General features: G+C 37.6%; 3 non-coding genes across 3 annotated transcripts; all 3 read right to left on the bottom strand.

The window, feature by feature from the left end:
* Nucleotides 1-231: 231 nt before the first annotated feature.
* On the bottom strand, nucleotides 232-315 carry TRNAL-CAA (transfer RNA leucine (anticodon CAA)). The gene has a single exon. It is a non-coding gene; the product is annotated as a tRNA-Leu (tRNA).
* Nucleotides 316-325: 10 nt separating this feature from the next.
* On the bottom strand, nucleotides 326-429 carry TRNAL-AAG (transfer RNA leucine (anticodon AAG)). The gene is made up of 2 exons: nucleotides 391-429; nucleotides 326-367 (listed from the first exon to the last, which is right to left on the bottom strand). It is a non-coding gene; the product is annotated as a tRNA-Leu (tRNA).
* A 274-nt stretch (nucleotides 430-703) lies between these two features.
* TRNAP-UGG (transfer RNA proline (anticodon UGG)) lies at nucleotides 704-775 on the bottom strand. The gene has a single exon. It is a non-coding gene; the product is annotated as a tRNA-Pro (tRNA).
* Nucleotides 776-15,203: the final 14,428 nt, after the last annotated feature.

Here is a 15,203-nt window from a genome sequence, read left to right as displayed (position 1 = left end):
CGATGATTTAGACCATTGTTCGCTATGTTAGGAGTTATGGAAGTGCTTTATAGCGTCAATAACAAGAGAGAAATAGTGTCTGAAGCGGGATTTGAACCCACGCCCTCAATCGAGGACCAGAAGCGCCTTAGACCATTCGTCCGTCCTGACAAGCGAGGAATGTTGAGAGTGGGATTTGAACTCGCGCCCTTTCGGACCAGAACCTTAGCGTCAATAAAAACAGAAAAATAGTGTCAGAAGTGGGATTTGAACCCACGCCCTCAATCGAGGACCAGAACTTGAGTCTGGCGCCTTAGACCACTCGGCCATCCTGACAAGACAGGAATGTTGAGAGTGGGATTTGAACCCACGCCCTTTCGGACCAGAACCTTAATCTGGTGCGGACCAGAACCTTAATCTGGTGCCTTAGACCAACTCGACCATCTCAACGGGTGGGAAAAAACAAATTGATAATCACTCTTTCGCATTTGCCCAGGGCACTTGGAAGGTTAAAAGAAAGTAAACGTTCCTGCGAATCAGACAGCCAAGAGGGGAGGCACACTTACAATTTCATGAATCTCACAGCCAAGAGGGAAGGCACACTTGCATTTTCATGAATACAAAATTAGATATCCGTCCAGGGCACTAGGAAGGTTAAAAGAATCAGACAGCCAAGAAGGGAGGCACACTTACATTTTCATGAATACAAAGTTCAAATCAGAAAGGGGCATTCCGAGAATCGAACTCGGGACCTCTCGCACCCAAAGCGAGAATCATACCACTAGACCAAATGCCCAATTTCATTGATAGACTTGATTAAACAACATTCAGCCTGAACAATATAAATACAACGTATTTCAAATTGATAACATACTTCCATATTCGACTCCCTTGCTCTGCACAGCTTCATTCGACTGTGATAAACAGCAAAGATTCGTATTTCAAATTGATAAATCTGCCGCGCAGTCGACTCCATCGCTCTCCAGATTTTCATGGGACTGAATAATAAATAATAAGTCCCGTCCATTGAATTTTATTTTGAATGGGGACTTCTGTCATTAAACCCTAACGAATGCCTATCCATCATTTTTATCCGCGAACACCATGATTAAAATACAGCCGGAATTTCATTTTTGGTATACTTGATAAGAGCATTGCCTTGCATATTTTTCGAATGAAGTTGAGTAAATATGGCATAATCTGAAGCCAAAAATGAAAGTATTCGCTCTATGGAGCTTTTAGTTTTTCCCTTTTCAAACGCTCGATATTATTGTCAGAGTGAATGCATTTTACGTTCTAGTCGCTGAATATTATAATTTAAAATATTGATATCAATACACATTATAATTCGATGTAAAATTGAAATTATTTATATAATAATAATATATTATGAATTTTTAATATAAAGTATAATATTATAACAATTAAATTAATATAGATTTATCTTAAATACAAATTTAATATGGGTCTAGAGGGATCTAATTTTTTCAAGTGTAAATTTTTGTATGAACCCATATTATTTAAATGTTTTATAATTTCAACTTTGATAACAGACGAATACGGTTACATATCATCTATAGAATAAGCCTCTCGACTCAATTACATCAATTATTAGAAAAAAGAAAATTTAAACAAATTCATTTTAACTTTAAATCTTTAAGCACTTAAATATTTGTGTTTTATTTTTTTTTTAATATTTTAGATTTAAATTAATTTATTTTTGTATTATCCAACTATAAGTTATTGGCTCTAGTTGACATCGCTATGAAGTTCTACCTTGTACTTCTACCAAATAAAAAAAACTTACAACTTTGTACATTGTTGTATATCTCTGATAAGACAAAAAGAAATATATTATATCTAAACTATAAGTATGTTAATTTTCTTACATAAAAAAAAGTCGAAAGTCATATTGTAATTGTTTAGTGTTAGAGTTGGATCCTGTCATGAAAGCTATATAAAAAAAAAGTAATTACTCAACGTAATCTAACATAACTAGACATTGAATCTGAAATCATGCTATGAAGAGCTAAGAGTATTTTCTTTTTCATAATTTTGAGGCCCTTTGCTCCTTGCAATATCATTTTTCATCTCTTTTCTTAAAAAAAAAAAACTTTTCATCTCTTTTCTAAAAAAACTAAACAAAATAAGGGGTGTCTATTCCATAGATATATATAATATGTTGGTGGTTCAATAATTTGAAACATAATATTGTTGGTGCAAAAAAAGTTTTAATAAATTTTTTTGATGAGGTTCATTAACTTCCATAAAACACCAACATCCTTTCCCATGCCATTGAAAATATGGATATATATAATATGTTGTTGGCTCAATAATTTGAAACATAATATTGTTGGTGCAAAAATAGTTTTAATATGTTATTTTGATGAGGTTCATTAATTTCCACAAAACACCAACATCCTTTCCCATGTTATTGAAAAGGAGAATATTGATAAAGCTACCAAAAAAAAACTTGGGGTTTTCATAATGAGTGACACAAACTTGCTTTTAAGATGCAAAATGTTTGAAAACATTTTCAAGTTTGAAGGTGGCCTAATCAATTCGCATTTGATTAAACATCCTTTCCCCTGCCATTGAAGAGGAGAATATTGATAAAGCTACCAAAAAAAAAAAAACCTTGGGGTTTTCATAATGAGTGACACAAACTTGCATTTAAGATGCAAAATGTTTGAAGTGACGTCTTCAAGTTTGAGGGTGGCTTAATCAATTAGCATTTGATTAAAGGAAGTGATTTTGTATGTATGTTATGCATAAGTGTTTCTATATAAGCATTATTTTTGCATATATCTAACTGTTATTCTATATAATATGTGCACATATTGAAAAATTAAAGTTTATGACAAATCCATAAGTAATAAAATAAAAAATCTAAGGTATAAGATTTAAGTATTATGTAGGAATCATCATCAAGCATTGTGCCAAATTAGGCGAAAATCCAATGTACATTCCTTGGATATTCGACTTATTATCGTCGACTATCCAATGCATTAGAGTCATAATTTATGTCACTATTATTGTGTCGAATATTCAACACTTCATAAAGTGTCGGATATTCGACAAGATTGATGTTGAATATCCCACGCACAAGATGGTCAAAAACGCCTTTAACCATCCGACACTTTGCGACCGATTTTGTGATGCCAACAAGCATCAGATATCCAATGGGTTCAATGTTGGATACTTGTTGCCCAAGATATCAAAACCGAGTTTCACCCTCTGTTGGGTCCTTCGTTTTTGAAGGAATAGCAGTTGCAAAGGAGATTTTGGACAAAATTGTTGGAAACAGAGCACCAAAAAATTGTTGGAACTTACGTAGCGGAATATAAGGGCACGTGTCAAAGAACTAGGAGCTTATTTTGATACAGTCAATGAAGAATTAAGGTAATGGCCCTAGGTATTGGAAAACCATGGATCAAGCGAGCGAGGTATCGAAGACTATATCAAGCGAGTGTGACTATAAAAGAAGACAAAAGGTAGCGAGAAACAATTTTGGATAGTGCCGCAAGGTTCAAATTGTGCCAGGAATATAGACAATACTTGTATGTTCTGGGACCGTTTTGATAGTTTAGTGTTAAGTGCTATTTGAGATTTGAGCCTGTAATGTTTTGCTTATGTATTATCTATCGGTTTTTATATCCATGCAAAAGCCTGTAATTGTCGCAAGTTGTAATGGCGATGATATAATGTAATTGAAATTTGCTACTTAATAATATATGGAGGATGGGAATTATGATATTCAATTGTGTATTTTATGGGCCTTTTTAATTTTTTTTCATATGTCTATTTTTTGTTAAGTGCATGAGTCAAATGGTTGAGAATGAATGTGGTAATAGTTGCACAAGTTGCCTAATTAATCAGATCTAGATCCCCTACATCCTTTTATGGTTCTAGCTCGCCTCGGGTGAGATGCTCCTTTGTTCCAAAGGAGTGAAAATGTCAGCGAAGTGCTAGACTATGCAGGCCTTTTTATTGGCACCCTCGGTTGAACCCTGGGTCAAAACTCAAATTAAACTTTTCCACCAACAAATTATTTCGTTTCTAGGGCCTCGAGTTCCTTACGGGATTTAGATCACATGTATAAGGTATATTCGTCGAGATATGAAAAAAATGGTGGTGTGAAAAGGCTGATTACTTTATTTTGCAGCAAGCAGAATTGAGATAAAAGAATATAAATTGGGTCAAAGAAGAAACATTGTACTTTGAACCTGCTTGTGACTAGTACGAGATCTTTTGGTGTGAATTCCCAGAGAAGTTAGAAAATTGGTTGACTCGTTTCCACCATAAATCGAGGGTTGCAGTACAACCAAGGTTGCACATAAATTGGACCACAACCGATATGGACGCCCTTCATCGGTTGGATACAAAGTTAGCAAGAGTTGTTGACTTTTGGGTTAATGCAACTCTTGAAGGTTATATCATTGAATTTGCGACTGAGAAGCACCAATAATTCTCTCATGTATAAGTTATATTCAGATTCAAAATACGAGGACGGTTGTTAAAGGAAATCCCACTCTGGATTAAAGTCTTATTGGTTGAAGACAGTTTGTTGGTGTTCCCACAAAACCAAATGGAAACTTGTCTCTAGTATTAGGGGAATGGATTGGCAAAGATGAATGTCATGTCACTATGGGAGGATGAAGTAGTTCCTATCATGAATCAAGAGGAGTTTTGGAAGGCGAGGGATTTCAGAGCTTTGCGGAGGGAAAGAATAGCTGAAGAGTGGTGTGAAATAAAGTTGCGGGAAGTTAGGATTAGAAGAAGGGAGTTGCAACGCATAGGCGACGCTTTGAGGAGTTTGATGGTGAGGAATAGAGAAATGGAAACTCCGGAGTTGCGAAATGGAAGCAAGGGAGAAGGTTCTTTTTCTCGCGAAATAAGAGCGGCCAGTGGAAGCAAAAGTGGTTACTCTGATGCATGAGGAGATGGAAGGATTTCGGACGCCTGAGCCAGATGCCTGACTGACTAGAACATCAGATGAAGATACTCCAGTAGACGATGATTTTCATTCCATGCTGAGGTGAATTTTCTTTGAGTATGAATCAGGACTCAAATGTATAACTCAGCAACACGACTCCTCCTCTCCCTGACCTTCCCCTGGTGCTATATCAAAATCCATATTTTCTCTTTTCAAAGGTACGCAAGTTCATTAAAGTTCAGTTATCGCTTAAGGGTAAAAGTAGTTCTAGTGGTGTTAGTCAATCAAGTACAACTAGTTGTTCTCAACGGGTTCCCAAGGATTCATACTTGTTTCTTCAACACAAGCAACTATGGCTGGAGTTGCAGCCGGTTCACTTACCAAATACCCAGATTTTGCAGGAAAGGGGGTTGAGGATGTTGAGCAACATTGGTATTTGTGTGAAGCTATTTGGAGAGCTCATCAGACTCTGGATGCTACTAAGCTCATTGAATTCCAAACTACATTATGGGATCGAGCATTGAGGTGGTTTATAAAATGGATCGATGCTAACCCCAATGTTGGTATCGATCAGGTTAAACAAGAGTTTAAGTTACCACAGTCGAATCAACAAGGATTGGTGAAATTGTTGGATATTCGCCAACGAGAAGGGGAATATGCTTGGAAATGCATGCAATGATTCAAAGATGCTATTAGTAAATTATCGTATCTTATTGATCCCCATCACCAAAGATATTGTTTTATCAAGGCTCTGTTACCAATTACTTGTATTATGTTATCTCAGCAGAAGGACAACACACTTTAATATGCTTTGGAGCAAGCAATGAAAATAGAGGCTATGTTGGTTATCTGCAAGATTGCAGATTCAGTGGGGCTTCAATAGATCCTGCTATTATGGATTTCCATAATCAAATTGCTACATTGACAGACATGATAAAATATCTGGCACCTTTACATCCTGCAAGACCTCATGTTTGGTGTACCCATTGTCAGGTTGAGGGACATCATGTTACGGAGTGTCCACGACTGCGAGGGCTAGGATCGTGTAGTGCCCCTATGGGACCTTCGTCACCGCAGTCTCGTGGAGTTGCTCAAATCTCCTCTTCTCTTCCCTATCAGGGTCATATGAAATTCCAATCATTTCCCAACCCTCAAGGTATGTCTACAACCGATTATTGCGAGATTTATCGAAGTTTTGGTCATTTACCCCAGTTGTGTCCTATTCTATAGAAGTATTTCAATGTTCTGAATAACTTGTTTTGTGAATTTTGTGGATCACCATACGGATCAATGTCGGTCCTTGTATGCTCTAGCGGATCGCCTTGACTGTTTTGCTTTCCATGTTAATGAGACTCCTCAAGGGCAAGGAGGAGGAGCTCTGAGGGGAGGAAGGACAGGTGGAAGAGGCTCAATTAGGTGCTATAACTATGATCAAGAAGGCCATGTTGCAAGGGAATGTCCTTTTCCATGGATACCATGGTGTTCATATTGTCAAGTAAATACACATGAAAATGAAGATTTCCCTGAACTTATTGCTCTATGGGAGGAGAAAAATCAGGCTAAAGGAGCTAATTTAGTTTGTGTAAAGCCCCGAGATCCTAATCCTTCAATGCAGCCTAATATCAATGTTGTCACGAGAGGAGGAAAGAAGACAGGAGATGATATTGGAACTCCTGATCAACCAACTATTATAAGACTTACATCTCCAAAGAAATCGTATGATCCAAATCAACAAAAGGAGTATTATAGGGATGAAACCAAACTTTTCTGTCAATTAATGTCTTCACAAGGATCTTGCAGTGAACTGCAGGAGCAAGTAAAGGCTTGTGAGGAAAAGTATTTCGCAGAACCTTACCAACCTATAATGGTTTTGTTTAAGTTATTCTTACACATTATGAATGATGAACAACTTACTGTTCAATTGCGAAAAAGGTTGAAGATTATTGTTAAGGATGTTTTATTCTCTGAGGAACTGATTTATGCAAAATTACCTGAGAGAAATTCTAGACGGGTAAGGAGGAATAAGAAGTGGATTGGAAGGGAGTTTCGAGTAGATGCTCAGATTGCAGGGTTTTAAATCAAGGAATCCATGTTGGATTTGGGATAAAATGTTAATATATTATCGTGGAAAACTTGGTAAGCTCTCGGAAAAACCAAAGTTGTATATTCCCCTATTTAGTTGAGGATGTAAAACCAATATTGCATTATTCCTATTGGCAGATTATACTATGTTGAGGTTGATATAGCCAATGTTAAAAATTATGTAGATTTCGAAGTTATGGATATTATTGGGGATAAATATCCATACCCGGATTTATTGGGCATTGACTGGGCTTTCGAGAATTATGCAGTCGTTGATTTGAAACAAGAGACTATGACTTTTGAAGTTGATGGTATGCACGCTATACATCCTCTTGATCCTTATCAAGGTGTGAAATTTACCAAACTTGTGGATGATGTTGAATCCCCTAATTTGGTGGACCAATTGTATACACTAACTATTGGGAAGCGAGAAGATTGTTACTTTGGTCCCAGTATAGAGACTTAATGTAATTAATGATGATGATTTTGGCATAGTAGTTGGTTTCCAATTATAGTTGAACTTGAAAACAAAAATTGAAATCTTCTGAGAGGATGGGAATAAATGCGCTGATATGTGCATGTGCATGTAGAAATTATGTTTTGCGAAAAAATTATGTCGAGATATTTATGTCCTAGGTTTCGAGACATGTGAGTAATATGCAAATTGAGATATGTGTGCAGTTGTAGAGCAGTGTGATTGGTACAATAGGGCAGGGCAACTAGTATATTTGTTTATATCTATTAATGCACTAATAACTGAGTGTATGCGGTAGCACATAGAATGAGATAGTGGTAGTGAAAAGAAACATGTATCAAGGCATGGTGCAATAGGATATGGACCAAGTCCATCAAGAATGAGAAAGATCGACATCCCTGAAAATGAAAAAAACCTTCAGGAATTTGGAGGTTAAGCTCAAGGACTTGGAAAGTAAGCTAAAGATATGCAAGGTAGAACTTAGAAAGCTCACCAAGAAACAAAAAGAACTGTCTGAGTGGAATGTTTAACTACAAAAACAGCTGCTAGAAATGGCATATCAAACTGAATCCTAAAAAGGTAAAGATGACATTGGCAGGAAGATGCCTCGTGACACTGAAAAGGAGAAGGGGATATTTTCTTGCTAGTACTCTAGAGAAAATCATCTGAGAAGAGATTGTCCCTATAAGAAAAAGAAGAAATAAAATAGCCACTATGAGCCACAAAGACACAAATCAGTGATGAAGGCTACCATAAAGGAGGAGGGGGCATCCCCTCAAGCTCCTTGATATATTCATATATGTATCAAAGAGATCCCCTGTGAACTTTTTGGGACTGTAAGACCTCAAGGTTGTTGTGTGCCTTGTAAAGGAGTCTTGAACCAATTTTGGTATGTGGATATACATATGTACATGTATACATGCACATCTGTATGATGATTGGAAGTGCCATGAACGTTGGACTCATGGGGATAAAAATTGATTTTGGGGACTATTTTATTTTAACGCTTATATGAGGTGGATTTAATTTATTGCTTTCATGATTGACATCATTTTGATTTTAGATTTGTGCATGGCCATGCTATTTTTTTGTGTGTGGTTTTCCTCTATGATTGCGATCATGGATTTTATTCTCTTTTGTGGCATTACCTCTTATTTTTACTTTTGTGTATCCTATTGATGTTATGACGGGCCTTTGATTTACATACTTGGGGATTAGGGCCTTGAGTCAAAATCAATTGAAGGTGGAAGGGAGGCCACAAATATTTAGTGACAGAGTTGAAGAGGATCACGTGTAATTGACATTAATAATGACTAGCTAAGTGAGTTTCCAGGTAACAAGGACCTTCAATCTAGGAAGGTGAGCTAAAAAAGGGAAACTAGTGGAACATATTGGAGAGTTACTCCTGGACATGACAACAAGCATAGGTGAAAACATAAGTGGATGGAAATTGCTACACAACAACAATGTGAAAGAAAGGGTAAAAAGGAGGAATTCTAGAATATAATTCCATTAACTAATGTGTGTTTTTCTTACATGCAAGGATTTATCTAAACCCTGGTATTATTTTACATAAGTGAGTCTATTACACTTAGGATTGAGTGAAGAACAACATGACTTCCAAGTGGTTGGTTAGTCCATGGGAAATAATGGACAATGACATGGTAGCCATGAGAATGGCACAAGGGAAGTTCTTTGACCTTAACTCAATGTATATATATAAATCTGTGATATGCCCATGATCATGCCAATCTTTGTATACAAATATGAAAATGCCATTTTGTTTGATAGGGTTTTGTTAGGGGCCCTTATTATGCAAGAGGAATGCTTCAACTTATTTAATGTAGATGTGAATGGCATAAAAGGATTCCTCATTAATGAGGAATCAAGTGGCAAAAAGTATCCTTGATTGATGTATGATTTCAATATCCTATGAATATGATTCATAAAGTATGTCCATGTTATATTATGAATAGGGAATGTTGAATGATATATCAGTAGAACATAATTAGTGTGATATGTGACATGCAGAGAAAGACACTAGAGGCAGTGTTTCTTGGTGTATGTGGATAGAGACGATGTGGTCTTTGGAATTTCAACGTTGTTCTATAAATATCATATTGCTCCAAGTGTATTATGTATGTGTTTTGTTATACATGTGTATTTGTTGTGTTTTATCATGTGTGTATGTGTATGTGTTGTATTGTACACTATGTATATGTGCATGTGTTATGTAATTCTTTGGGACATGCATGTATGGGATTGTCTGGGCCCTTGTGTTGTGTAATGTGTTTAGGACTAGAAGGTATGAGATGCTATGGGCTTGTGTTGATTAGGACAGATAGACTACCCAAATTGGGGGTTGTCTAGGCCTGTGAAGGTGTGGAATACACCTACAATTCTATAGATAGAAGATTACCTGGTTGGCAGTAACTACCTGGTTTGGTAGTGCATATTCATGTGGTAGCGATTGGGCTTATTAGTATTTATTTTTTACTAAGTGATTGATCCAAAATGGATCTAGAATAGACTTCTAAGTCTAAAAATGTTCCTCACAATGGAAAATGAAAGTCAAGGGATGCTCTTGAAAATAGTCTCATTGCATAGATCTCTTCATTGAATCTAACGCAATTTGAACGGGCTAAAATGGACTTCGTATGAAGAAGTTATTGCAAAAAGAAGATTGTTCATTGTCCTTTGAAAATGAGGCATTTTCTTATTAAATGGAACTTAGGAGAAATAAAGGATTTCTAAAGAAAATCGCATCGGAAAGGTGTAAAGGGTGGAGCAGCAGGCCTTAAGGACCCCCAATTACCGATCTCTGATATATCGGATAGGAGGTAGGCTACCATGCGATATCAGGACCCTGGGCGAGTCGAATGCGATATGCGATGGTCAGTGATCGGTGATCAGCGAAGTCAAAGGGAAGACCCCTGGGGCCATTGCGACAACAATATTTCGATATGCCGATATAGTGATGGGCCGATAGCGATACGCCGATATTGGATATCGGCGATCGACGATTGGTGATCCCTGATACAAAGGGTCAATGCACATCGCGATTACGACTTGCGATAAAGCGCGGACCCGATAAGGATTATAGACGCGGTTTCATACCGTTTGAGATCTGACTTGGCACCCGATAACGGATTTCCTTTGTATTTCTGTGTATTTGTCAAATTCATGGGTTTTAAGCATTTCGCCGTGCGACATGCGATATGCAATAAAGAACCTGAACCCGATAAGGATTATAAGCGTGGCTAAATAATATTTGAAATCCGGAATTTCATATTTTCTGTGTATTCCCGTGTATTTTGGTTTTTGACCATGCGACAACGTGATTGTGATATTGCAACCAAAGGCAAACACGATGGGAATATAAATATGATTGCATATTATTTGAAGTTCGACTAAAAGGCCCATGATGTGTTTTGCGTGCGTTTTCCTATGTATTCCGTTATTTGGTTATTTCGGCCAAAGGAAGGTAAAACAACGGGGTTTCCTAACGGCTTGTTCTTTCCATTTGTAAATGGATTCTTGTGATGAAACAGTGGGTTCTTCAATGATGAAGAACTATAACTGATGTGTTACAAGAGCACAGGGAGCTCAATTGACAAAGTAGTTGAAGGTTGCTGAGAATGCGCAAAGGCAACTCGGAGAAGCCCGGAGCTATTTGAACGCTGAGGAATCCAAAGGGAAAGCTCAGTGTATGCCAGGAGGGCAGTCTGCAGAGTGAGAAAGGCTCGCGCAGAGAAAAAGGCTTCAGTGAATGCGTGGGCAGAGTAAGGATGCTGGGGAATCCATTGGAAGGCCCAGTGAATGCTCAAATGTTGGAGAAAGCAGAGCACTTAACAGAGCATAGCCACCAGAGCTTGGGAAGGCACAACTAGAGCGATTAACAGAGCCGCAAAGCCAGAGAGCTCAAAGCAAACTTCTAAGAGCCATGGAGCTGTAATGAAGCTGCAGAATAGCAAAGAGATCGAATGATTAAGCAGTTGCTGGTGTCTGATGTGTGATGAAGACAAAAGAAGGATTCTAGAGACAATACAGAATTATGAGGGAGTCAAAGAGGCCAGAAGCTCAAGAAGCTCAGAGCATTGACTGAAGGAGTCAAGTCTAGAAAAGCCTAGATCTGTCTGCGGAGTATGGAAAGCTAGCGGGATAAGATGGTATTCTAAACCCATAGGTTCAATTGTAAACCAATGGAGTTGAGTGTGGAGCTTGTAAACGAATTCAACGATAATCCCAAAGAGCCTAATCGAGTTGATTAGTGCTCAAGGAGATGTAGCCCAAGATATCAGGGAGAACTCCATATTATATTTTTGTCATGTTTTATACCAGTCAAGCAAATAAATTTAAGGCACTTAATAGTTAAAAACAAACACAAGCATGCACCTCTTTCAAGCACTTCTAATTCCACAATTGGTTAATCATAAGCTAGATCTTGGAAATTAATAAGCTTTGGAGTGGGAAATGTTCTTATAAGCTGACAAGAAGCCTTTAGTGCCCCATTTCAGATCAGGTGGTATCAGAGCTAAAGGTTGATTAACCCCACCTTTAAAGAAGGTGATATCAAAGCTAGTTATCCTAGAGCAGGTTATATCACGATGCAGGTGGTATTAGATCAAAATGCTTGTTTGACTTGAAAGGTGTTCAAATAGTATCAAGTATTTTGTTGTTTGATTATTTTTAAACTGACTGTTGTTTGAGTTTGCAGAGGTGAAGGGAAAGCTATTGTTAGCTAAGTCTAGGAGAGGACAAGAAGGAAGAAAGGTTGAAGGCATTCTTCTTATCCCAAAGGACCTCAAAGCAATCCTTGAAGCACAAGAGGTTTGTTGCAAAAGGTTGCTTGAATAAGCTCTTTGTTAATCTTGTTTGAAGTTCTCTTGTTCATTTTGATATTGATAACTTCTACAAGTGAGTCCTCAAATTCTTCTTTCTTCACAAGATTCTTTTATGAAGACATGAAGCAAGACTTGTTCACCATGATGGATATGGTGAGAGAAATATATGAGGATGGAAGGAAGAGAATCATACTTAGAGAGCAATTGAATTCCATGAAGGAAGAAAAGCAGTTGCTTTCTAACAAGTTGCAGGAAATGGAAAGACAACTTCATATTGCAAATATGAACCTAGAAAGGACTCATGAGTTGGAAACACAACTCTTTGTTGCCAAAGAAGCCTTAGTCAAGTATCAGCGTGAAGAAGAGGTAAATAATTCTAGTTTGTCTTCAATTTCCTCTAAGAATGTTTATATTGGTTCTTTTGAAAAACATATTAGAGGCATAGGTTTCAAGTTAATGTCCAAGATGGGATATGAAGGAAAAGGCTTGCGCAAACATGCGCAAGGTATTGTTGAGCCAATAATAGTTGAGGAAAGGCCTAAAGTATTTGGGTCTTGGCTATGGACAGTCTTATGGAGAAAGTTCCAAAGCTATCATGAAGACCATTGAAACAATTCCAAGGAGGAGTTTCATCGCAGGTCTTCTACCTCAAAATTGTGAAGATTGTATTTTTGGGGAATGCAATAGGGTGAAACATACTTTGCAGAAAGAAGGTGTATATCAACATGTACTTGAACCAGAGAATTGTGGAAACTCTGACAACCTTTAAAAGATTGATGGTGTTCCAAAGGGAGCTACTTCTTCATTCAATTTACCTCCTCATGAAGGCAATAAAGGTGAAATAGAAAGATATAAATCTGGTTCTAATCATGTTCCTTTTGATTATGTAAAGCATGATAAATATCCATATAAGTATGGGAAAAGAATTGCATGTTCCTTTCATGGTTTGGTTAACCATAATGTTTCTAGATGTTGGAAGAGAATGGCCACATACAGGAAACTTTTGAAGGAAAAGAGGCAAGAAGCCAAAGGTCCACTAGATAAGGCAAATCATGTTGTTAAGAAGATGCGCATGTGTTGCACTTACTGCCATAAGCAAGGACATATTGCTGCAAAGAAGGTGGAAAGATAAAATGGTAGGAATGGAAAGGAAGATTCCATGAATGATGTGTTTCAAGATGATTCACATGTTGATGCTGATGTGCAGACAAAGGAAGGACCTTTGAGATGGATTGGTAAGAAATGGTTAGAGTTCTTATCCAATTAAGATTGCATGTCTTTTGAAAATGCATCAAATCAATAGAATGCATTTCTTTGTTAATGAGATGCAACTTGCAGGTTTTTACCAAGAAGGTGAATGGAAAAGTTGAGTAGGAGACTCACTTTATTGCTGCAAAATTATATTCATTTTAGCTTCGAAAGTATAGTGTGCTTAAGCGAAAGTTGAAAGATGAAATGCATGCATAAGCATGGTATGCATGAACACATGGATGTTGATGATTTCCTTGTACTTGAACAGGTATGTGTGATTAATTTGAAGGGTTGATTGTTTTGTTTTAAACATGCATGTAATGCAATATTGACTTGAGAAAAGTTGATTTAGTCTCCAAGAGGGAGATGATGAAGTGTTTAATCTTTGGAAAAGCGTGTAGAAAAAGATGTAAAGACATGCTTGACTTAAAGGTTCAATTGTTTTAAAGGCATGTTTTATTGGCTTGTTATCTAGTCAATCATTTGTATGCAAATGTAAAGACATGGAGGTGTTCACAAGATGTGAAATCTTTCTTTTGTTGAAGCATGAATTTAGGCCATCCAGTTGTTGTCTGTGATCCTGTTGTTGTTAAGAGTTGTTGTTGACAGTATGTCAAACAAGTACAAATGAAAATTTTGTGAAATAGATGTAACTTCACATTTGTTTGAGCCACCTTGGATCAATGATCAAGGAAGAGAAGTTCAAACTACCTCCTGTGACCTTCTCATCAAGAGTTTTGCATGAAGTCAAGGAGGAAGACAGTTCTTCCCAGGAGGACAAGCACATCCAGGGAGGGAGTGTTCAAAGGTTTTGGTTCAATCACATCCAGGAAGGGAGTGTTCAAAGGTTTTGGTTCAGAGGCACTAGCCATGCAGGCAAGTGTATGAAAGCTGAAAGAAAAGGGTGTTGTTACTCTCATTTACTGTTCAGATCAGTATATCATTTTTTTGGACACCAAAAGTTCTTTTTAGTGGGAAGGTGTGATTCAAAATGGATCTAGAATAGACTTCTAAGTATAAAAATGTTTCTCACAGAGGAAAATGAAAGTCAAGGGATGCTCTTGGAAATAGTCTCATTGCATAGATCTCTTCAATCTGAATCTAACACAATTTGAATGGGCTAAAATGGACTTCGGATGAAGAAGTTATTGCAAAAAGAAGATTGCCCATTGTCCTTTGAAAAGGAGGCATTTTCTTATTAAATGGGACTTAGGAGAAATAAAGGCTTTCTAAAGAAAATCACATCGGAAAGGTGTAAAGGGCGGAGCAGCAGGCCTTAAGGACCCCCGATTAGCGATCTCCGATATATCGGATCAGAGGTAGGCTGCCATGCGATATCGGGACCCTGGGCGAGCCGATTGCGATATGCGATGGTCGGCGATCGGCGATCGGCACAATCAAAGGGAAGACCCCCAGGGCCGTTGCGACAACGATATTGTGATATGCCGAAATAGCGATACGCCGATATCAGCGATTAGCGGTCGATGATCCCTGATACAAAGGGCCAATGCACATCGCAATTGTGACTTGCGATAAAGCGCGGACCCTATAAGGGTTATAGACGCGGTTTCATACCGTTTGAGATCTGGCTTGGCACCCGATAATGGATTTCCTTTATATTTCCATGTATTTGTCA

This window comes from Pinus tabuliformis, chromosome 6 (genome assembly GCF_031772625.1).
Source record: "Pinus tabuliformis cultivar Carrire ecotype Pingquan chromosome 6, CPIR1, whole genome shotgun sequence".
NCBI classification, from domain to species: domain Eukaryota; kingdom Viridiplantae; phylum Streptophyta; class Pinopsida; order Pinales; family Pinaceae; genus Pinus; species Pinus tabuliformis.
The sequence above is the reverse complement of the archived record's forward strand: the minus strand, read 5'-3'. Positions and strand labels throughout refer to the sequence as shown.